The sequence below is a fragment of the Schistocerca gregaria genome, chromosome 5 (genome assembly GCF_023897955.1).
Source record: "Schistocerca gregaria isolate iqSchGreg1 chromosome 5, iqSchGreg1.2, whole genome shotgun sequence".
Taxonomy (NCBI): domain Eukaryota; kingdom Metazoa; phylum Arthropoda; class Insecta; order Orthoptera; family Acrididae; genus Schistocerca; species Schistocerca gregaria.
This window is the reverse complement of record NC_064924.1, coordinates 110,051,517-110,077,406: the sequence shown is the minus strand read 5'-3', so window position 1 is coordinate 110,077,406 and position 25,890 is coordinate 110,051,517.

Below are 25,890 nucleotides of genomic sequence, written 5' to 3'. Positions count from 1 at the left end.
AATATATTTTGTAAGATAAGTCGTAGGGTCAGTATTGCCTCACGTGTGCCAACTTTTCTGCGGAATCCAAACTGATCTTCGCCGTGGTCGGCTTCTACCAGTTTTTCCATTCGTCTGTAAAGAATTCGCGTTAGTATTTTGCAGCTGTGACTTATTAAACTGATAGTTCGGTAATTTTCACATCTGTCAAACTTGCTTTCTTTGGGATTGGAAGTATTATATTCTTCTTGAAGTCTGAGAGTATTTCGCCTGTCTCATACATCTTGCTCACCAAATGGTAGAGTTTTGTCAGGACTGGCTTTCCCAAGGGCGTCAGTAGTTCCAATGGAATGTTATCTATTCCCGGGGCCTTGTTTCGACTCAGGTCTTTCAGTGCTCTGTCAAACTCTTCACGCAGTATCGTTTCTCGCATTTCATCTCCATCTACATCCTCTTCCATTTCCATAATATTGTCCTCAAGTGGATCGGCCTTGTATAGACCCTCTATATACTCCTTCCACCTTTCTGCTTTCTCTTCTTTGGTTAGAACTGGGTTTCCATCTGAGTTCTTGATGTTCATACAAGTGGTTCTCTTTTCTCCAAAGGTCTCTTTAATTTTCCTGTAGGCAGTCTGTATCTTACCTCTAGTGAGATAAGCCTCTACACCCTTATATTTGTCCTCTAGCCATCCCTGCTTAGCCATTTTGCACTTCCTGTCGATCTCATTTTTGAGACGTTTGTATTCCCTTTTACCTGCTTCATTTACTGCGTTTTTATATTTTCTCCTATCATCAATTAAACTCAATATTTGTTCTGTTAGCCAAGTATTTCTACCAGCCCTCGTCTTTTACCTACTTGATCCTCTGCTGCCTTCACTACTTCATCCCTCAGAGCCACCCATTCTTCTTCTACTGTATTTGTTTCCCCCATTCCTGTCAATTGTTCCCTTATGCTCTCCCTGAAACTCTGTACAACCTCTGGTTCTTTCAGTTTATCCAGGTCCCATCTCCTTAAATTCCCACCTTTTTGCAGTTTCTTCAGTTTTAATCAACAGGTCATAACCAATAGATTGTGGTCAGAGTCCACATCTGCCCCTGTAAATGTCTTACAGTTTAAAACCTGGTTCCTAAATCTCTGTCTTACCATTATATAATCTATCTGATACCTTCTAGTATCTCCAGGGTCTTCCATGTATACAACCATCTTTTATGATTCTTGAACCAAGTTATGCTCTGTGCAAAATTCCAACAGACGGCTTCCTCTTTCATTTCTGTCCCCCATTCCATATTCACCTACTATGTTTTCTTCTCTCCCTTTTCCTACTGATGAATTCCAGTCACCCATGACTATTAAATTTTCGTCTCCCTTCACTACCTGAATAATTTCTTTTATCTCATCATACATTTAATCAATTTTTTCCCACATATGCAGAGCTAGTTGGCATATGAACTTGTACTACTCTAGTAGACGTGGGCTTTGTGTCTATCTTGGCGACAATAATGCGTTCACTATGCTGTTGGTAGTAGCTCACCCGCACTCCTATTTTTTTATTCATTATTAAATCTAGCCGTGCATTACCCCTCTTTGATTTTGTATTTATAACCCTGTATTCACCTGACCAAAAGTCTTGTTCCTCCTGCCACCGAACTTCACTAATTCCCACTATATCTAACTTTAACTTATCGATTTCCCTTTTTAAATTTTCTAACCTACCTGCCCGATTAAGGGATCTGACATTCCACGCTCCGATCCGTAGAACGTCAGTGTTCTTTCTCTTGACAACGACGTCCTCCTGAGTAGTCCCCGCACGGAGATCCGAATGGGGGAGTATTTTACGTACGGAATATTTTACTCAAGAGGACACCATTATCATTTAACCATATAGTAAAACTGCATGCCCTCGGGAAAAATTACGGCTATAGTTTCCTCTTGCTTTCAGCCGTTCGCAGTACCAGCACAGCAAGGCCGTTTTTGTTAGTGAAACAAGGCCAGATCAGTCAATCATCCAGACTGTTGCCACTCCAACTACTGAAAAGGCTGCTGCCCCTCTTCAGGAACCACACGTTTGTCTGGCCTCTCAACAGATACCCCTCCGTTGTGGTTGCACCTACGGTACGGCTATCTGTATCGCTGAGGCAAGCAAGCCTCCCCACCAACGGCAAGGTCCATGGTTCATGGGGGTAGGATTATTGCACTATGTGAAACAAAACGTCAATTGGTTACAAACTAAGGCGTGCACACGTTTTGTTCAACATGTAAACGTCACTACAGAAATTCGGATTTAGGTCATGGCATATTCGATATGCCTGCCATCATTGGCGATGATGTGGCGCAGGCGAATAACGAAATTCTTTATGACCCGCTAAAGTATCGATGGTCTCCTGAATGACTGTATTCAGCCCATGAATGGTTCTGATATTATTGCTGTGCACCTTGTCTTTAATATAGCTGCACAAAAAGGCGTCGAGTGTGATCAGATTCGGAGAATATGGCGGCGAATCGAGGCCCATGTCAGTGGCCTCTGGGTACCCCTGAGCCAGAATGCCGTCTGCAAAGTGCTCCTGTAGGACATCAAACACTCTTCTACTTCGATGGGGTCCAGCTCCGTTTTGCATGAACCACATGTTATCGAAATGAGCGTCACTTCAGATAATGGGGATGAAATCGTCTTTCAAAACCTTGACGCACCGTTCGGTAGTCATCGTACCATCAAGGAACATCGCACCGATCATTCCGTGACTGGATTGCAGACGACACAGTTACCCATTGAGGGTGAAGAGACTCCTCGATCGCGAAATACGGATTCTCAGGTACCCACATGTGCCAGTTTTGTTTATTGAAGAACCTATACAAATGAAAGTAGGCTTAGTCACTAAGCCAAACCGTGCACCGCATACTAATTCCCATCATGCCCCCGGTCAACTGTGCAGTTTGATCGTCCTAGGGCAACCGTTCAGAAGTTAGGAGGATTTTATTTCATATAGTTCAATAATTGTCACCCTGTATATAATACTCGTACATACGAACATAGACATTTCCATAAATCAGCTAACATAGGTAATATTAATTCAAGCAAAAGAGACAACAAACACAACAGGAAAAATCGATCATAACCACAATCACTTGTCTGAATTGAGCGAGAGTTGGTTGGTTGATTCGGGGGACGGGACCAAACAGAAAAGCCATCGCCCAATTGGATTATGAAATGATGGGGAAGGAAGTCGGCCGTGTCCTTTCAATAATTGTCACCCTGTATATAATACTCGTACTTACGAACATAGACATTTCTATTAATCAGCTAACATAGGTAATATTAATTCAAGCAAAAGAGACAACAAACACAACAGGAAAAATCGACCATAACCACAATCACTTGTCTGAATTGAGAGTTGGTTGGTTGATTCGGGGGACGGGACCAAACAGAAAAGCCATCGCCCCATTGGATTATGAAATGATGGGGAAGGAAGTCGGCCGTGTCCTTTCAAAGGAAACATCCCGGAATTAGCCTGAAGCGATTTAGCGAAATCAAGATGGCCTCACGAATGCGAGTCTAGTGTGCTAACCACTGCGACACTTCACTCGGTATGAATGGAGTGGGAATAGCACAGTCTGTAGATGTCTCGCCTGTTATGAGAAACTAGGCAGCAAAGCAGTGCACAGTTGTTTGACTTGTTGCGCAGTCACGTGTAAGTCTGGGCGAGAGTTGCTCGTATTTCTGAATGGCAGAGAAAGCGAACGCTTCGCAGCGGCCACCTGCTGGGTTTGTTTCCACCGCTGCCGGTCAGCGCGGGGACCGGTTTGGCGGCTGCACTCTCAGCGCCGCCTCCGAATTACGAGCAGCCGGCGCCGGTCGCGGTCGAGCGCCGCTGTGTCTGGCGCGAGGAGTACACGGCCATCCGTCTCCACAAACAGGTGGCCGGTGTCTCCCCGCCGTGTTCTGATCCAGAAAGCGATAACGAGGCTGGGACCAGCGCCGAAATTCTCTCCGTCCGGGAGTCCAGAAGTGACGCTGACGGCAACTGGAGCTGCTAGCGGCATATTCCACAGTGAATCCGGTACTACAAGCCTTCTGTTCTGAAACGTAACGTCGCGATGTTAAGCTGTAGCTATGCTGGCCACTGCCGTCGGGGCGGAAACTTATTACTGGCTTCTCCCCTTGCCTTCTAAGGTACATTTTCCACTTGTCACATACTTCTCGGTGAATCCGAAACTGACCGACAAAATATCCTATATTATTCAAGGATATTTTGTGAATATTGTGGTATAAGGCATCTATGGTCTCAGATAGTTCATTATGCAATAATACTGTAATTTTTATTTTCATGTAGATCAGAACAACCAATGTTTTGTCTTTAGGAAATCAATGCATTTTTGACCAAACATATTTCACTTATATACACTCCTGGAAATGGAAAAAAGAACACATTGACACCGGTGTGTCAGACCCACCTTACTTGCTCCGGACATTGCGAGAGGGCTGTACAAGCAATGATCACACGCACGGCACAGCGGACACACCAGGAACCGCGGTGTTGGCCGTCGAATGGCGCTAGCTGCGCAGCATTTGTGCACCGCCGCCGTCAGTGTCAGCCAGTTTGCCGTGGCATACGGAGCTCCATCGCAGTCTTTAACACTGGTAGCATGCCACGACAGGGTGGACGTGAACGTATGTGCAGTTGACAGACTTTGAGCGAGGGCGTATAGTGGGCATGCGGGAGGCTGGGTGGACGTACCGCCGAATTGCTCAACACGTGGGGCGTGAGGTCTCCACAGTACATCGATGTTGTCGCCAGTGGTCGGCGGAAGGTGCACGTGCCCGTCGACCTGGTACCGGACTGCAGCGACGCACGGATGCACGCCAAGACCGTAAGATCCTACGCAGTGCCGTAGGGGACCGCACCGCCACTTCCCAGAAAATTAGGGACACTGTTGCTCCTGGGGTATCGGCGAGGACCATTCGCAACCGTCTCCATGAAGCTGGGCTACGGTCCCGCACAACGTTAGGCCGTCTTCCGCTCACGCCCCGACATCGTGCAGCCCGCCTCCAGTGGTGTCGCGACAGGCGTGAATGGAGGGACGAATGGAGATGTGTCGTCTTCAGCGATGAGAGTCGCTTCTGCCTTGGTGCCAATGATGGTCGTATGCGTGTTTGGCGCCGTGCAGGTGAGCACCACAATCAGGACTGCATACGACCGAGGCACACAGGGCCAACACCCGGCATCATGTTGTGGGGAGCGATCTCCTACACTGGCCGTACACCTCTGGTGATCGTCGAGGGGACACTGAATAGTGCACGGTACATGCAAACCGTCATCGAACCCATCGTTCTACCATTCCTAGACCGGAAAGGGACTTGCTGTTCCAACAGGACAATGCACGTCCGCATGTATCCCGTGCCACCCAACGTGCTCTAGAAGGTGTAAGTCAACTACCCTGGCCAGGAAGATCTCCGGATCTGTCCCCCATTGAGCATGTTTGGTACTGGATGAAGCGTCGTCTCACGCGGTCTACACGTCCAGCACGAACGCTGGTCCAACTGAGGCGCCAGGTGGAAATGGCATGGCAAGCCGTTCCACAGGACTACATCCAGCATCTCTACGATCGCCTCCATGGGCAAATGGCAGCCTGCATTGCTGCGAAAGGTGGATATACTCTGTACTAGTGCCGACATTGTGCATGCTCTGTTGCCTGTGTCTATGTGCCTGTGGTTCTGTCAGTGTGATCATGTGATGTATCTGACCCCAGGAATGTGTCAATAAAGTTTCCCCTTCCTGGGACAATGAATTCACGGTGTTCTTATTTCAATTTCCAGGAGTGTATAATTATGGAATTATAGTTTTTACCTTGAACAATGACTAATTTTTGTTCTCTAAAAGCAGCGGTAGGCAAGGACTATATAAGACAAATGTCTGGCGCAGTTGTTAGATCGGTTACTGCTGCCACAATGACAGGTTATCAAGATTTAAGTGAGTCTGAATGTGGTGTTATAGTCGGCGGACGACCGATGGGACATAGCATCAAGAGGTAACGGTGAACAGGGAATTTTCACATAAGACCATTTCACGAGTGTACCGTATATATCAGTAATCCGGCAAAACATAAAATCTCCGACATCGCTGAGACCATAAAAAAACATTGCAAGGAAGGGACCAATGACGACTGAACAGAATCATGAAACATGACAGAAGTGCAAACTTTCATCAAATTGCTGCAGATTTCAGTGCTGGGCAATCAACAAGTGTCAGCGTGCGAACCATTCAACGAAACATCATCGATATGGGCTTTCGGAGCCAATGGCCCACTCGTGTACCCTTGATGACTGCACGTCACAAAGCTTTACGCCTGACCTGTGTCCGTCAACTCCGACATTGGACTATTGATGAATGGAAGCATGTTGCCTAGTCGGACGAGTCTCGGTTCAAATTGTATCGAGCGGATGGACGTGTACGGGTATGGAGACAATCTCACGGATCCATGGACGCTGAATGTTATCAGGCGACTGTTCAAGCTCTGGAGGCTCTGTATGGTGTGGTGCTTATGCAGTTGGAGTGATATGGGACCCCTGATACGTCTAGGTACGTCTCTGACAGGTGACAGGTACGTCCTGTCAGATCACCTGCATCCATTCATGTCCACTGTGTATTCCGACGGACTTTGTGAATTCCAGCAGGGCTATGTGACACACCACACGTCCAGAATTGCTACAGTGTGGCTCCAGGAACACTCTTCTGAGTTTAAACACTTCCGCTGGCCAACAAACTCCCCAGACGTGAACATTATTGAGCATATCGTGGATGCCTTGCAACGCGCTGTTCACAAGAGATCTCCACCCCCTTGTACTCTTACGGATTCGTGGACAGCGCTGTATGATTCATGGTGTCAATTCCCTCCAGCAGTACTTCATACATGCCACATCGTGTTGCGCCAGTTCTGCGTGCTCGCGGGGGCCCTACACGATATTAGGCAAGTGTACCAGTTTTTTTGCTCTTCAGTGTATGCACACTGATAAAAACTATTCAGCGTTTTTAAGAAAAGAATCCCATATGCACATGGGACATAGTCCTGGTAAACAATAGAAAAAAGTCCTACAAACTCATGTCCATTGAAACTTCTATGACAAACCTCGAGTTTATCAGATTTTTACCTTCATAATCTGACTGGTTCAAAAAAATGGTTCAAATGGCTCTGAGCACTATGGGACTTAACATCTTTGGTCATCAGTCCCCTAGAACTTAGAACTACTTAAAGCTAACTAACCTAAGGACATCACACAACACCCAGCCATCACGAGGCAGAGAAAATCCCTGACCCCGCCGGGAGTCGAACCCGGGAACCCGGGCGTGGGAAGCGAGGACGCTACCGCACGACCACGAGATGCGGGCATCTGACTGGTTCCTCAGCATCCAGTACTGATTGGTTAAGTTGCACAACGGAGTTTAAGGAACGCGATAAGATGTGGGCAACTGAGGATTGTATTCTGTATGAGTCTCAGCGCTTATTAACTCTTCCCACTGATATGAGTTTAATTAACCACGAAAAGAAGCACAAGTTATAAAATATATTCATAGATTTTTCTATAATTTGTATGTTAAGTATGGGAAGAATTAAACACTCATTGTAAACATTTCTAAATTAAGCAGCACATAGATGATTAAATTAATGACTGTAAACTGAGATGACGAATATCATTGGATAGTGATATGCACATATACAAATGGCGGTAACATCGCGTACACATGACGTAAAATGGCAGAACTGTCATCTCTACTCAGGTGATTCATGTGAAAAGGTTCCAAATGTGAATTTGGGCCCACGACGGGAATTAACAGACTCTGAACGCAGAATCGTACTTGGAGCAAGACGCATGGGACATTCCATTTCGTAAATCGTTAGGGAACTCATATTCCGAGATCTATAGTAACAAGAGTGTGGTGAGAATATTAAATTTCAGGAATTACCTCTCACCACATACAACGTAGTCGCCTTCACTTAGCGACCGAGAGCAGCGGCGTTTGCGTCAAATTGTCAGCGCTAACAGACAAGCAAAACCGCAAGAAATCAATATGTGACGTACGATGAACGTATCCGCTAGGACAGTGAAGCGAAATTGGGCTATGGCAGCAGAGGACCAACGCGTATGCCTTTGCTAACAGCACGGCATCGCCTGCAGTGCCTCTCCTGTGCTTGTGAACATATCGGTTAGATCCCAAACCATTGGAAAATCATGGCCTAGTCAGACGAGTCCCAACTTCAGCTGGTGAGAGCTGATGGTAGGGTTCGTGTGTGGCGCAGACCCTACGAAGCCATGGCCCCAAGTTGTCAAGAGGCACTATGCAAGCTGGTGGTGGCTCCATAGTGAAGTGGGCTGGGTTTACATGAAAGTGACTAAGTCCTCTGGTTCAAGTGAACTGACCATTGACTGGAAATGGCTGTGTTTGGCTACTTGGAGACCATTCGCAGCCGTTCATGGAGTTCATGTTGCCAAACAGCGATGAAATTATTCTGGATGATAACGCACCATGTTACCGGGCCAAAATTGTTCGCGATTGGTTTGAACAACGTCAGGACAATTCGAGCCAATGATACAGCCACCCAGATCTCCCCACATGAATCCCACTGAACGTTGATGGGACATTGTAGAGAGATCAGTGCGTGCACAGTATCCTGCAACGACAACACTATTGCAATTACACACGGCTGTAGAGGCAGCATGACTCAATATGTTTTCAGAGGACTTCCAACGACTTGTTGAGACCACGACAGGTCGAGTTGCTGCACTACGCTGGGCAAAAGAGATCCGACACGATATTACTAGGTATACCACGACATTTGTCACCTCATTGTGTCAAATTGTTGGTCATGTTCTGAAGTGGATGGGTACAGTAATTTGATTATACCAATTTCCTTTATTGTTATCCTATCACGAAGTTAAACAAGAAGTACACAGCGATTGCAGGATGAGATCATAACAGTAAGTGAAGGCAAGCCTATTACTGGGGCACAGCGACCGACGAAGTGTTCACCACTTCTGTTAAAGTGAGCCAATTAACATGCCTAGCCAACCCTAACATATTGTTGCTGCAGTGTGCTCTTATGGGAATCAGAAATGGACGGCAAAGGTCACTAATAGCATGAGCCCGGGAGGGTCCTCCATTTCTCCTCAGAGCTTGTATTTCAAGTCTCCTACTTTCGTCTCTATGGAGCACAAGTGTTCTCTATCCTCTTCTTCCGTTACCACTGGCTGAGTCGTCACTCCTAAATGTCCAAACTGAAACTCCTTTTGGCCTGACAACTGTTTTTTGCACTCCTAAGCGTTTCCGATCAGTCACCGAATTTACTACCAACACTGGCCAGCAGCATATCCTTGTAATGTTTTTTATACTACCTGCTGCAGCTATGCAAAACTTTTTCACCAATCAACTGCATTTCCGCCCCTCTCAATCTAAAAAGTGGACCTCAAGACCTACGTCACAGTCATATTCCAATGTAGGAATGTGCTTTACCCACCGATGCGTTATCGCCATCATGGGAATAACCGAAAGGAAAATAAACAACCTACTCTTTTGGCGTCAACTTTGTTGCTACCAGCCACTTAATATACCCAAACATGGTAGTGTTTTGGGTACACTGCCAGAGGCTACGCTTTTACAAAACTGTAGATGCCAACAGCGCTTTTCTGAAATACTTCATACCACCAGACAACTTTTTCTCTCTAACCTGTGGGTGCGTGGTTATACTGGCCCTAATTATAGTGGGGGAGCAGAGCGTGGTTGAATTTTAACATCATGGCTGCATCTCTGTTACTGTCCCCCAGCAATGGTGGTCTGTGGCCTGGCGCCTGGTCGTCTGCATAAACATCTTCCATTCTCCTCTGGCCGTGAGATCACTGTCCAGCTTGAAAGGTCACTGTTTCAAAAGTACCAAGGGATAACCACCTTTTCGTCTCTCGGTCTGCCCGCAGCCCTCGCCCTCCCTTTGATGGCATCCTGTTCACCTCATTACACATCATTATTACAGTATGCATGAAATCAAATCAGAGTATAGAAGCACAGAGAGTTAGTACAGCCATTGCAAACACTATCGCATCACTCATTTAAATTCCAAGTGAAACTGTTGAGTACATTTGTTACGAACATTCTGATTTGTCCCATCACGTCTTACATGGATGTGGGAATGGTTAGCCACCTCTCACTTCATCTCACACACTGGTCACAAAGAGAAATATTTTATAATTTCAGATACACATCACATCGTTAGCGATGTGGGGCAGACACGCACCGCTCCATTGACGCAGCTCAAATGTGGCTGCTTCTGCCCTGGCGATGAGCTGCTTATGTATGTGCCCTTCGATGCTGCCAGCGTCCTGCTGCTGGGCGACAACCCGCCTGATAGTGAGCCTCGGACTTGATGTCAGCGGCGCACTCTGTGTCATGTTGCTGCATTCTGCAGTGGTGGACACCTGCACTCGGGCGACTTAGGCCCGGCTTGCTGTCACTGCAGGGCCGAGGGGAGACTACCATGCTTGGGACACAAACCACTGCCCTGTGGCAGGAGACTGGCAGTAGCAATATGTGTCATCAATACTGTGACACCAATTCTCACAAGGAGACTCAGCGCAGGCGGCTGTCTCGAATACAGGAATGGAGCAGGCGGTGCCCAGTCGTCCCATAGTCTGACATAGACCTGGCGTCTTGTTGGTGACACTGCACTCCGAAACAATCTGCCTCAAAATCAATACCTATTTATATGGCTCTGAGGGTCATTTGTTGTGCTAAAACCCCATAACCAGTCACTTAGCTCACAACAGCAGTCTTACCCTTATATGGTGACATCATCTTGCCTGCTGTGTCCATTACCATGGCAAAGTGCCGTTTTCCACTAAATATGGCTCACAGAACTTTACCCTTTACTGCACACTTTATTCTCACCAACGTATCGCCACACTGTGCTTACCAACCAGCCGACCATCGGTTGCTACTGCAATATTTCGCTGCGGCTTCTTCCCGTGTTTGTCCAATTTATATTAAACATAGGTAGTGACACTACATTACCCTCCTCCATCGGGAAGAGCTGGCTCCCCAGGTCTTGCTGAGGACTGGTTCTACACCCTGACAACTTTCGTTTTATACTAGGCTGTCAACCCCAGACGCTATACATTTACAACATTAAAATTTTACAGCCACTTTCCACCTTCTTTAACTTTACACACACGCTCTCTATCTCAAGCTTGGGGGTCCAGTCCACTGGAACCTGGATTACCAACGGATCAGGTTTTGGAATGGCTCGTCGTCTCAGATAAATAAAAGCTACACAGAGCAACATCAGAGTCACTGTGGCACCAGGAATTGCGACGCTCAAGGTCACAGTTATTCGTCGACGACCATTCTGATAATGCTTAATGTACTGCATTAATTGCTCTGCAGTGAGCCGCCCTTTTGTGAAGCTATCATCCGACTTAGTGAATAGACCGGGCTTAGTTCCCATTTTTCGTTCAAGAAGATAAGGTTTTTCTTAAGCAGCATCTCCAAGAGTTCATCTGCACAATACAGCTGTGATTGTGTCACATTTTACAGAGTAACACCTGTCAATTACTATGTCACTGTACGTTCACTACACTCAATGTAATCCTATTTTCTGAAAACCGCTTTGGTTCTATCACTTTTTTCTCCATGGTCGACCCTCTAAGTTGTCCATCAACGACTACATGGCACAATTACTACCTTCTGTCTGAATCTCAGACGTACTACACTCAGAGTGTTAGGGGTAAGAGAGAGGATATCTATAGTGGTGATTCAGGACGATGTAATGAACAACATTACATCAGTATTTGCTTCATTTGCAGAATAACAATTTTAGCTATTAGGAATAATATGTTTTTAAGTTGATTAGTACCTTCAAGTGCATGTGGCAAGAGCAAGCCATGATTGCTTATTGTCCACAGAGAAACAGGTCAAGTGTCGAAGTGACCCACGTAATGGTACACTTACGACCATGCAAAAAACATCAGGTAGTAGGTTATGTGATGTGTTTGCAGGAAGACTGTTAAATGCAGAGAAAGATAACGAATACACTGAAGTGTGTACATATTAACGTAGCAATGATCACAATATCTGCACTTTTACCCTTAACACCCTGTATAGCAGTCATTCGTGCAACTCTTACTTAGTCATTGCTGCAACTCTCACTTAGTCATTGCCACATGCTCCCCATCTTCTGCTACCAATAACACCCCATCCTCTGTAATTCGCATAAACTTCCCTCAATCTCTGTCTATGGTCCTGCACATCCTTTGAAAAGACAATGAAGTCATCAATATATACTATAGTAAACCCTGATGAGGAATCAGTCCTTTCAACATTTCGTCCAACAAGTGCTGGAATATTGCTGGTGCATTCTTTAAACCAAATGGCGTTGTTGTATACTGAAAATGTCCCCAAGGCACGGAAAATGCAGTTTGTCCTCTTTAAGGTCATTACCCAAGAGCATCACTTGTTTCCGTGATGTCTGAAATCGAGTAGGATTTGTTGTAGTCTCATTGTTCAAATGGCAGTAGTTGCGATAGAATCGATACTTCCTCGAACTATCAGTAGACTTCTTTGGTATGTTCACAGTTCTCACCTCCGGGGTCTATTGCTCTCTTTTATTATGCTGTTGGCCAACAGTTGATTGATTAACTCTGCTAAAGCCGGCTGTAGGAACCGTGGCATTCTGAACAACCTCCGGTACACTGGCGCTTCATTCCATGTCAGAATCCTGTGTTGCGTTATCGGTATTGCAGGCAGCGGTCCCTGCATAAAGAACTTGTATTGAAATTCTAATAGTTCTCCATCTGTTTCCTCTCTATTTCCTTCAAGTGCTTCACCTTCGCACATAATGTAATCTTAGTGGCATCCTATCTCCTTCGATAGGTTACACTTCCTGCACAGCTATCTTCCTCCTCCAGAACTTCTAACGTAGCCACTAACATTCCCTTTGACTACCTAACCTTATTGGCGTCAAAATTATCCACATTGATGGGTAATATCTTACTTACACACCTTTCCTGTATGCGTACAATACTTCGTCTTACTGAACAACGTGCTGTCTCTAATGCCTTAATACCCTCCAGCGATTCCACTATCATACCTACTGGTACGTCAGGCTCGAATTTCACCCATAGCGAATTCCCACTGCCATTCGACACACAGTCGTGTGAATTTAGCCTTAAAGTCATCGTTCGTGATTTAACTGGATTTCCTTGTATAAATGGCGTTCCTCGCAACTGATCTATAGTGACTACAGCCTCCTCTAGCGGAATGTTCGCCCAATAAACTCCACCATACGTCATCGAAGGTCAATTATGGCATGATACTGATACAGAAAGTCTAAACCTAGGCTCATGCTGTAGCCCTCAATTACATGAGACATCACTTCCACACACTGTCTAATCTCGGTTGCGTCTAACTGAAAATTCAGAGGTCATATGTCATTATCCTCTACCCCACAGAAATTATAATATGGTGCATCCCTTTGACTCTTACCCATTAAATCTATCGACGCCACCGGTATATGTGCCACTGTGTCCAGCAAAAACTTACACTCCTTACCGCTTATTACACCCACTGTGACGCATTTGGCCTCTGCATTCGTATTCACTGCATGTTTCTGCTACTGGAAACTCTTTTCGGTGGGTCTGAGGTTCCATCTTAAGTTTAACTTGTGCTTATTACCACCCAAACAATTATTCGAAAAATAATCTTGCTGGCCTATACCATCCCTACGGTTATCCCCTACAAAACCTCTGATAGTCCATTCCACTCCTATTATTATGTGGCTGGCAGCATTGCCTCTGGACTTGCCATGTCCATCCACAATTAAAACATCTTATATTTGCTGTAAACACAACTCGTCGAGCTATCATCTTTGTCGCTACATCTTTGTCCACGAATTCCAATGGCAATCTAACTGTGACGTAGTGGCCCTAGACATACCAGTACATACCCACCTAGTCATTTATGGTGCCAGCCATCTCAGGAAAGCATCGACTGCTCTTTGTTCAGCTTCCTCTAGCAACACAGGTTTGCCTTCTCACAACTAGTCAACTTACACATATGCACGTTAAGCTTTCTAATGAAAAATCTTCTATGGCTACATTCTGCATCCTAGAATCTCCATTCAACTTTCGCAGAAAAACCCCTCACTATTTTGCTTGCTATACAGGTAGCTCTGTACCAATCACTGCCTGAGTTGCTCAAAAGCATCCATCTTTTCCAGTGCTTCTCTACATCATAAAAATTATTTCACTTCTCCTGGCAGGCACAATCCTGCTATTCGCCACAATTACTTGTCCAGCCAACAGTTTTGGGGCAAAGCGGATTCTGGAACATTTTATTTGTGCAGATTGCATACATTCAGGGTGAAGCATGCTTTTAGGGGAAAATTATCCTTCTCTCCTTAGCCTGTTGTTAATCGCGCTATATTTCTGTATGTGTGTGTATCGGTCTCACATGGTGGGCCCCCACAGTACAGGGTATTTTCGGAATTTGCCCAGGATAGGGTTCAAAGGTGAATCCACCACGAGTTATGGTCGAAATAGAGTTTGAAGGTGGATCCACCATCTCTTATGGCCAGAAGTGATGTCACGATCTCGCGAGCAGAAGTTTTGGCATCTTGGATCTTTAGAGTAGGCTATATAAAAAGGGAGTGTCGCTCTGTAGCATAGTGGATGCATAGGGATGTAGGGAGGGATATCAGTGGGTCGAACTGTTTATTTTGTGCTAAACTTCTAACCTGTGCGAAAGGGACATACTCCCACATTCATTGCCTGAATCAGCATCATTACACACACTTCAAGGTGTGGTATGTGGAAGATTAGGTTAGCTCACCCTTAATATAGAATATAAAATGAGAGGCTGTGATCTTTCAATAGTTGGTCTTTAGCTATAAAGCATCATCCTGGCAAACTAAGTGAAGCCAGACAGAGATGAAGCCATCAGTATGGGTCATATATTGCGCAGAAGTCTGTAGTTTTAATGGAACATTTGTTGATTATGGAAGACAGTACCCTACACAGCGACACTGTAATCCAATAGTCCTGACAGACGTTTGGGTATTTTTCGACTGTGACTGTCTCAAGAAATATGTAAAGGTTTCTTTTAAATTACCGCTACCAGTCACAAACTTTGTCAACTATTGTATTACTTATTTATTTAGCGACATGTTTCGAGGGTTAAACCTCATCTTCAGGATAAATGGCATTACAAAAACAACTTTACCATAAGGTCATACTGATATTACATAGTCGTTTCGTAAATGTTGTGGTAATGCTGTGGAAGAAAATAAAACTTAGTAAGGGGCGATGTCACTTTGGAATCTGGGCTGATGTTTGCACGAAAATGTTGTTTAACGGTCACTCACTTTGTTCTCCTGGCATGGCAGTCTCGCTGTGATGTGTTGCGGTACATCCGTTTCCGTGGCTCTCTAAGTTACTGTTCACAAATTGTCACTAACATATTAGTAACTAGGAAATACGATCACAAACAGTTCTGTTGTGCAGTCGACAAGATGGCGGTCGAAATACAGCTGGTTTCGATTTTACCATCGATTTGTCGATCTATGTGGTGTCAGATATTTACACGTCGTCTGCACGTCTTGTTATCGTATTACAGATGTAGGTTGACGAAATACATTAGAAGTTGAGCACCTGTTACAATATTATTGAACACATCATGATATAAACAATTTATTTTACATATTTCTAAGCTATTGGTGGGGCTAGAGTCCAAAGACTGTCATGTCATGTATCTCTTAATCTAGGAGTACTAGAGTGAAATTGTAAAAGAAACGTGCATTTTTGAAGTCTGTCATTTCATTCAGGATCTCTTTATTCCCCGTGTGGGCATGGATGAATATTTGCATATCTTCCAAGATGTCCATTTTCCAGCTCTTTTCTAAATTATGCAGTACTTTGAGATCGTTGTCTCTTGTAACACTGTGTCCTGTTTCATTTATATGTTTTACTATGACTGATTTATTCGGTTTTCCAAGTATGAAACAGTCAATGTGTTCTTTAAAGCGGATTTTAAAATTCATCCCGTTTGCCCAATTTAATATTTGTTGCAATGGCTGCATGTAATTTTATAAATTCCTGCTTTGTTAAGTTTCTCTGTGGGATGTGAGATGTCATGTATCAGTTTCTTTTTTAAGTTGTTGCTGGTGACAAAGGTGATCCTGATGTCGTTTGTTTTTTGACGCCTAAATATGGTAACGTTATGGTTTTGGGTTTTTGGATGTTGTGTGAGGAAGCTGTGCTACGTTGTTTGTTGTTATTTTTAGTTGTGCGTTGTCATAGTGTGTCTATTTCATGTTAATGATAGCCATTACGTGCAATGTATTTGATAGTGTTCATTTCTGTCTCATAATCGGCAGGGTTAAGACGGAATTTCTGTGCTCTGTTTAAGAAGGATCTGAATGCAGCTTGTTTTTGTCTGTCAGGCTCGAATTCATTTGCATGGATTTTTAAGTGGGGTGTGGTCAGTGACGATGTAGGAGGTGAGTGAGCGCAAATTCCGTTGTGAGAGACTGTGGTACTATGATTTGGATCGAAATGTAAGTGGTTGTAAGATGAGGAAACATTGACATCGATTTGGTCTGTCTTGTGCTTGTTTGTTAATTGGCTTTCGATGTGCAACAGTTGGTTAAGTGTGTAAGTACTGGGTTTGCTTCCAAATAAATAACTACCACTACACACATGCGAGTTGCTCGTGTGGATATTCTCTCCTCCAGATGAAATAAAGTATCATGGTCGGTCCATTACTGAACAGCGCGTGCTGCTAAGAAATTAGCAGTGCTGTGATTAACTCTTACAGTAGCTCCAAGTTATGCGTGGAGATGCGAAGCTGTTGCACCAATGTAAATGATTCAGTGGATAGTGCATCGGAAGCTCTGCCCTACAGTTAAATCCGTATTACGGAGGTATGCTCCATTTAAAAAAAGGTATGTGTTTCTCATGAAACATTATCCTGTCAGCAAAGACTCTGACACCATTACTCTTCCGTACTTCTATCGAAGAAATCATAGAAATACGGTACCTGAGATCAGGACACGTTAAGGGACACATTTATAACGAATCATTCGATATCGACGAATTGCAGATGTATCAGAGATTCTTTGTGCAGTCCTCCTGTAGTTAAGGTGCAACGCTAATGTTTTATTGGAGATTAAAAAATCTATATTTGACGTGGCAACCATAGAGGAGATTAGGATGTATACAGAGGCATACAGACATTCATATTTACTCCGTCATTACGAATGTCAAAAGAAATTAAGAAATAGATAACACTGCCACGACATAGTCAACTCCGTGCAGTGGTTTGCGGAATACGTATTTAGATGAAGGTTTTCGTATGCAGTCGGGTCGCGACACAGGTAAGCTATAGCGATATGCTGAAGATTGAGGAATGGTGGGCGTTGGAGATGAATGTAGATAAAAGTAATTATTGAATCAAAAATAGCCGAAGAGATTGCTACTGTCCTGTTACGTCATTGACTATAAATTACTAAAAGCAGAACCAAGTGCAAAAATATATCTGGACGCAATCATCCACATAGTGGTAAGTTTCTCCTTGAATGTTAGAGTGCTATTTTTTTCTCTTTGTGATAGCTCTCTACATAGCCAGTGACGGGTAGACATCTAGACAGCCCTCTGACTAACGGAACAGTACTGTCGTATCGTGATAGCAGGAGTCTTGAATTGGTGGGGGGCGACTCTTACTCGTCAGAATCATGTGGATTCAAATGATATATTTCAAAGACTGAAAGACTCGTGAGAATATGGCGGGTAAGTGATACAATAACTTGAGAGCTGAGCTCAATACCACTTCTCCTAAGTGTTACGGTCAAACATACGTGTATTACTTTGTATAGTCACTCATACACGTTTCGCGAAGTAACTACAGTGAAGAAATTAGAGACTAATAGGAAGATGTAACTGAGAGAGAACGTACATCAGAAGTTCCATCTTTTATTTCTCGATAAATAAGAGATAACATCTTCTGTGAGTTCGATGTGTCTATAAATGGATGGGCTCACATCTTCATAAGTAGACTAAATTTACACTACTCGCCATTAAAACTGCTACGCCAAGAAGAAATGCAGATGATAAACGGGTATTCATTGGACACATATATTATAATAGAACTGACATGTGATTACATTTTCACGCAATTTGGGTGCATAGGTCCTGAGAAATCAGTACCCAGAACAACCACTTCTGGCCTTCAACGGCCTTGATACGCCTGGGCGTTGAGTCAAACAGAGCTTGGATGGCGTGTACAGGTACAGCTGCCTATGCAGCTTCAACACGATACCACAGTTCATCAAGAGTAGTAACTGGCGTATTGTGACGAGCCAGTTGCTCGGCCACAATAGACCAGACGTTTTAAATTGGTGAGAGATCTGGAGAATGTGCTCGCCAGGGCAGCAATCGAAGACTTCCTGTATCCAGAAAGGCCCGTACAGGACCTGCAACATGCGGTCGTGCATTATCCTGCTGAAACATAGGGTTTCGCAGGGATCGAATGAATGGTAGAGCCACGGGTCGTAATACATGTGAAATGTAGCGTCCACTGTTCAAAGTGTCGTCATTGCAAACGAGAGGTGACCGAGACGTGTAACAAATGGCACCCCATACCATCACGCCGGGTGATATGCCAGTATGGCGATGACGAATACACGCTTACAATGTGCGTTCACCGCGATGTCGCCAAACACGGATGCGACCATCATGATGCTGTAAACGGAACCTGGATTCATCCGAAAAAATGACTTTTTGTCATTCGTGCACCCAGGTTCGTAGTTGAGTACACCATCGCAGACGCTCCTGTTTGTGACTCAGCGTCAAAGGTAACGGCAGCCATGGTCTCCGAGCTGATAGTCTATGCTGCTGCATATGTCGCCGAACTGTTCGTGCAGATGGTTGTTGTCTTGCAAACGTCCCCGTCTGTTGACTCAGGGATCGAGACGCGGCTGCACGATCCGTTACAGCCTTGAGGATAAGATGCCTGCCATCTCGACTGCTAGTGATACGAGGCCGTTGGGATCCAGCAAGGCGTACCGTATCACCCTCCTGAACCCACCGATTCCATATTCTGTTAACAGTCATGGATCTCGATCAATGCAAGTAGCAACGTCGCGATACGATAAACCGCAATCGCGATAGGCTACAATCCGACCTTCATCAAAGTCGGAAACGTGATGGTACGCATTTCTCCTCCTTACACGAGGTATCACAACAACGTTTCGCCGGGCAACGCCAGTCAACTGCTGTTTGTGTATGAGAAATCGGTTGAAAACTTTCCTCATGTCAGCACGTTGTAGGTGTCGCCACCGGCGCCAACCTTGCGTGAATGCTCTGAAAAGATAATCATTAGGACATCAGAGCATCTTCCTCCTGTCAGTTAAATTTCGCGTCTGTAGCACGTCATCTTCGTGGTGTAGCAATTTTAATGGCCAGTAGTGTATATCTGCATTTATATGCACACTTCACAAGCCATCATACGGTGAGTAGCGGAATGTACCCTGTACCACTACTAGTCATTTTCTTTCCTATTCTTCTCTCAAATAGGTCAAGGGAAAAAAGACTATGTGCCTACGTACGAGCGCTAATTTCTCGTACCCCATCTCCGTGGTCTTTACACGAAATATGTGTTGGCGGCTGTAGAGTCCTACCCCACTCAGCTTCATATGTCGGTTCTCAATGGTGTTCCTCGGAAAGAACATCATGTTTTCTCCACGGATTCCCAGCTGATTTACCTGGCGACTGTAATTTGACTGCAGAGAGAAAAAAATTCTCCCCATCCAAAGGGACTGACGTGATCAGCTCAATTAAATAGTTAATCTATTTGATATCAATGACGTGCCGCCATGCAGGTGGCAGCGAGAGCGAGGTTGCCAGGGATATGATTTGCGAGTTGGAGCGGTAATCTGGTGTTTTTTCGTTGCTGTGAGATCTTTTAATGAAATTTCAATCTTTCACCTACATAGGGGCATATGGCCATCGTAATAAAAACAGGTATATTACCAAATTTATAAATTGATACATAGCATTAATCTCATATTTACAACGCACTCTGTGCAGCTATTTGATTACCTTAGGAGATTTCGCAGGTGACGAGACATTTGACTGCCTTATGAGAGTTCGAACGTAAGGACCATAGCAAAGGGTTGCTGACCTCCTCTGCTTTCTCTGACAGGAAGTAACCACTTGAGATAGTGCACATGTTCCGAGACCACACACAATCATGAACTTCGCAGGTATCAAATTTCCAACAGATGCCGTCATCCGATGCATTGTTGGGAGCTTCGCGGGCAAAGGAAGCCGACATCCATTATCACGATTTCCTGGGAAGGTGGGGGGAGGGGGGATACAGTGGCCGCCTGGACAGGCAGGCGGTCACAAAAAATTATTTAGCTTGGTCCTGCTGTCTCGGCCCCCTCCTGGCAGCCGTATTGTGAACTATTACTCAGTATGCATTGAGCTGCCTTCGGGATCGTTGCGTAGGTTCAGGACAGTGAATGGAGGACGGTGATCGCATTATCAAATGTCAACGCACACAATACCTCGGATATATTTAGCGCTACGATCTGTTTTCGGCGAAAATTTAATTACTTGATTTGAAAAATGTGTGTGTTATTCTCAAACGTTGAAAATATATTTTATAACAAAGAAGAATCATCGTAAGGGGGTGGTGAGTGTGTTAAGGGCACTACCTGACTTACACCTCCCAGAGCTGTTTTCCTATCTTGTCTACTATAAATCGTTAAACAATTGATTTGACAATATTATGCAAAAAGACTATTTCTCGCCATTTGTGATATCGCAGTTGTGACATCAAAAGAGTATGCTGTTGTTCACACCCAAATAAAGAGAACCACAGGCCAGCATTTCCTACCAATTTGATTAATTACTTTAATTAATGTATAAATAAACAATATATTGCTCCAATTGACCGCCCATTTCTCTGCAGTCCTAAAGCATCGACTACACACTGACCAGCACAGCGCTGCAAAACGGCATCAAGAAGGCACTGATCTCCGCGCCAATGGAAAGAACGGCCAGCACCACACCTCCAGCAAGCCAGAGTTCAGTGCCCCCTGTCCAAGCTGACTTAACCATCCGCCCATAACTGGTTCAAATGGCTCTGAGCACTATGGGATTTAACATCTGAGGTCATCAGTCCCCTAGACTTAAAACTACTTTAAACCTAACTAACCTAAGGACATCACACACATCCATGCCCGAGGCAGGAATCGAACCTGCCACTGAAGCAGCAGCATGGTTCTGGACTGAAGCGCCCAGAACCTTTCGGCCACAGCGGCAGGCCATAACTGGTAGGGCCCAGTTCAGTCGCAGACATTGAGAGGGTCAGTACTGAGTAATAGGAAGATGATACTTAGCCTATGTTCTGCAAGTAGTGATAGTAGTTGCATGTAGGAGGCGCAGGAAGCACATCAAGCCACTTCATAACAAGAAGATAAGTTACGTTTCTTTCCTTTCAAGAAATATGGAGTTCTATTAACTGCAAGTGTATTACAGATCATTTTGATTCCTCCCACTAGTCATTGCAACTTCTCTGCTTCCTCATTTGTGTGTGTGGTGACTCCCACAGCAGCTGACGAAATAATTACATGTCATGAGATCCTCCCAGTTTGGCAGCTGAGCACAGACTGAGCGTTTTTCACGCCAATTTCCAGATGGTGGAGGGGGTGCAGAAAGGGGGGGGGGGGAGGGGAAGACTAGCGATATTTCTCAGGAGAGGGAAAAGATGCTCAGTATGAGCTTGTCAGACTGGTTGGGGAGGAGAAAGGGGAGGGAGAGGGATGTGGGCTCCTCAGAACAATAGATTATTCGCAGGGGGTCATAAACCTATTAGCATAAGAATAGGTTGAGAGGAGGGGGATTACGCCCTTGAATGTATGCTTGCCCCCTGAATGTATGTAACACATACAAACAAAATGGCTCAGAACTCGCATTATCCCAGTACTAATAACCCATATTTTAGTTAATGACATGAGATCCTCCACAAATGGCAACACATCCTCAGGAGATGGAAGTAACAAGGCTTGCAATAGATGGATCCATTCTACACTCTGTGATTTCAGCTATTCCAACTCTTCATCCTTCCCATCAACGTTTTCTCAGCCAGTAACTACCTACCAGAATTAATCAATGATTGTATTGCTTCCTTATTGGTGACACCTTTTCTCTCTGATTTCGCCATTATATCCCTGACACTCATTTTAATTGACTCACTAATAACAACTCAACAATAACACAAACAGAACATTCATTAGCTACTCACATTACCACACTTATTTCTTCTGTCTAGTCATGAGCCCTCTAGACTCGCTACACTGCATAGCCATGTGGCCAAAACAATGACACATCAAACAGACAGCTGCCACAGACTCGGCACAAGGGACAGAATGCTCAAGGAAATTACTCTGTGTGCATTGGACAGGCTCTAGCCATTGATGACTAAAAATAACCTTAAACTGAGAGATTTCGCCACTTCTTTCAGCCTTACAGAAGTAGCTCAGCAGTTATCATGACCATTAGCTCTTGACTCCATGATTGTCACCAGAACATAGTTAACAGTGTCACTCACCCTATAATTATGACACTCTGCTGACCGCTAGCGGTGACCTCAGCTCTCATGATTCCACTCTATCACGTGCTCAGCAATGACATCAACTCTATCAGCACGCTGAATTGTGGTTTCTGGCACTCGGTAGGTTCAGTGATGGTGGAGATGGTCTTGTGAGGCTCAGTGCGATATTGATGATGGAGAGAACTATTTTCTTAAGTTTAGATACACATCATGTCTTTAGCAATGTGAGGTTGCCCACGTTATTGAAGGATCGTAGGTGGCTGCTTCTACCCTGCAGTGGCAGATGCCTGCAGTGAAGTGACTTAGGGTAGGCTGCTGTGCATGGGACACAACCTGCTGCCCTCTGTACGAGTTGGATGGAGGTAAATTGGGTGGCAGGTCAATGGCGTTGTGGCACCAAGTCCCACAATGATACTCAGAACAGGCAGCAACTGTCCCGGCCTGGTGTTGAACCCATGGTTGCAGTACTGGGGATCAGTCGCCTCATCATCTGGTGTGGACCCGGCGCCCTGATGATGCAGCTAGACTCCAAACGAATCTGCCTCAACATTCATGGCTATGCATTTGTTCAATTAAAACCCTGTACCCTGTAACTATTACCACACTGTGGTGCAGTTATATGACGAGTACAGCTAGTCTCTCTAGCTATCCTTTCGTGTACATGTTTTTCTGGCGCACATGTCGCCACACTGCACTTACCGACCAGGCGACCAGCAGTCGCTATTGCAACACTTCATGGCAACTTCTTCCCAAATTACGCGAATCTCTGCTAGAAGTAGGAAGTGACACTGCAATTCTATATTCACGTTAAGATCGTGAGCTATAGACCAACACAAGAAACAATATTGTGGAACGAAAAACTTCAGTCTAGGTAGACCATGATCATGTCACTGTCTATTTCGATATGTCTGGTAGATGTTTCTCCTTCTCACACAAGGTATAACACGAACTTATTATAAACAACATCATTCATATGCGATTCCTGCACCAGAACAGCAGTGCACAATATTTTGTTATAGACAGAATGTAGATGGACTGACAGAGGGGCTAGAGGAGAGGACAGAGAGAGGGGGACGAGGAGACAGACAAGGAGAGAGGGCAGTGTAAATGTACAGACAAAGGTAGAGGGGGAGGAGGAAATGAACAGAGAAAGATTGAGGAGGTGGTGGATAGGAAGAGGAGGGGGGAGATGGTCTTAGATGGGATGAGGAGGAAACAGAGGGGGAAGGGAAGAAGAGGAGATAGAGTAGGAGGATGAGAATGACAGAGGGGAGGATCAGGTGGAATGAAGGAGGTGGAGGGGGAGATGGAATGAGAGAGGAGCAGATAATGAGAGAGAGGGGCAAGATGAGATGAACAGGGAGCATGGAGTGGAGAAGGTGGACAGAGAGTAGGGGAAGGAGGCGATGAACAGAGTGAGAGAGAAGAAATGATGTACTTAGAGAGAGGGGGGCAGGAAATAGACTAATAGAATATTAGAATAAATACATACCCAAACAATGCTGGGTACTCAGCTGGTAACTGAATAATAACGAAGGAGATGGATGGACTAATATTTACAGACTTATTCTGTCGCGAGCGATGGCAGATCTCTGCTGATGCTTCATGATCTTGTCACTGCAGTTTATAGACCTAGAGTGTGACCATAGTTACGGTAGAATAGTAATAAAACGCGAAGGCAATTGATTTCCTGTCATGCTATTGGTCTAGAGACAGATGGGTGGGCCGGCCGTGGTGGTCTAGCGGTTCTAGGCGCTCCATCCGGAACCGGGTGACTGCTACGATCGCAGGTTCGAATCCTACCGTGGACATGGATGTGTGTGATGGCCTTAGGTTAGTTAGATTTAAGTAGTTCTATGTTCTAGGGGACTGATTACCACAGATGTTAAGTCCCATAGTGCTCAGAGCCATTTGAACCATTTTTGAACAGACGAATGGGAGAGGTGGACTGGTAGGGCGACCTTGATTTCGGAGCCAGAGCTGCCACAGTAGATAGGTGATGTTGAAGGGTGGGCTTATCTTGACACATGACTGTATCAGGTTACAGTGCGACCTCGAAAATGTGACACTCAGTCGCCCCAGAATCTTGGATGGGGTATCAGATTTCCGATATGAACCGCTAGTGACGAAATCAGTTTTCGATTTGATACTGACATGGACCATTTGAGACTGATCTCATCCGACCAATTAATTGCCGTGAAGCGGATTCGAGAGAAGTAGGAAGGGGCTTTGGACAATAAAGCAGAAATTGAATAGGCCTATCATTTTTTATGTTCCCCACGTTAAAAGCTACCAAATTAAGTACCGGAAAAGAGAAAAAATGGATGTCCATAAATTCCTGCTATCATTTCGATAAATAGTAATTTGGAAGCTATTAGAGTTTCATGGTTTGTTATAAAACGTTCAGCAGCTCTCCAAGCTCTTTTTGCTATGCCACAATGTCAGTTTGTGCCCCTTGTCGTCCGTAGAATATGAGGGCGATGTTCGAGTTCTGACCGTGAACAGGTCAACACTGCGGCGTCAACAGTTATGATTCGCTCGTTAATTCGTGCACGAAGCCATAACAGTGTCATTGACTGGTGTCGTGTACACAATATCCTTGACACAGCTCCACAAAAAGAAGTCTAACGGCGTGAGATCAGGAGAGCGCGGGGGCAATGCGATGGGACCATCACGACCCACCCACCTCTCACAGGAAATGCGTCATTCAGCACATCCCGCACGTTCAAACCCCAACGTTGGGGCGGCCCATCACGCTGGAAGATAACGGACGGCTGGAGCTTGTCGATCTGTGGCAGCAGGACCTGTACGAGAGCGTCCAGGTAGACATTTTCAGTTATGGTGTTCTCTGCGAAGAAAAATGAGCCTATTATCCTGTCGTATAGTAGGCCGCACCAAACGTTAAGCTTTGGGCTGTTACGGTTGTATTTGTAAATGTGGGTTTTTTGATTCCCATATTTATTTTTGTGGTGGTTTACATGTCCACAAATTTTGTAGGCAGAAAGGCGTAACAGCTTATGTCGTACTTTATTGGAGAGTTGATCTTGTTTCCTGCAGTTAACGTGTTCTTGACGAATTGACTTGTGCAGGATGGACTGAAAGGTAGCTTGCACTCTGTCGACACGTGCTTGAAACACAGGGGGACTTCCCTTGCAAGGAAGATCTTTGACACTGCCTGTAACTATAAATTTTTTTGGCAATCACATTATGCCTGTTTTTGTGATGTCGGCAGTCAAAAGATCACACCGCCGCCTGAGAGATC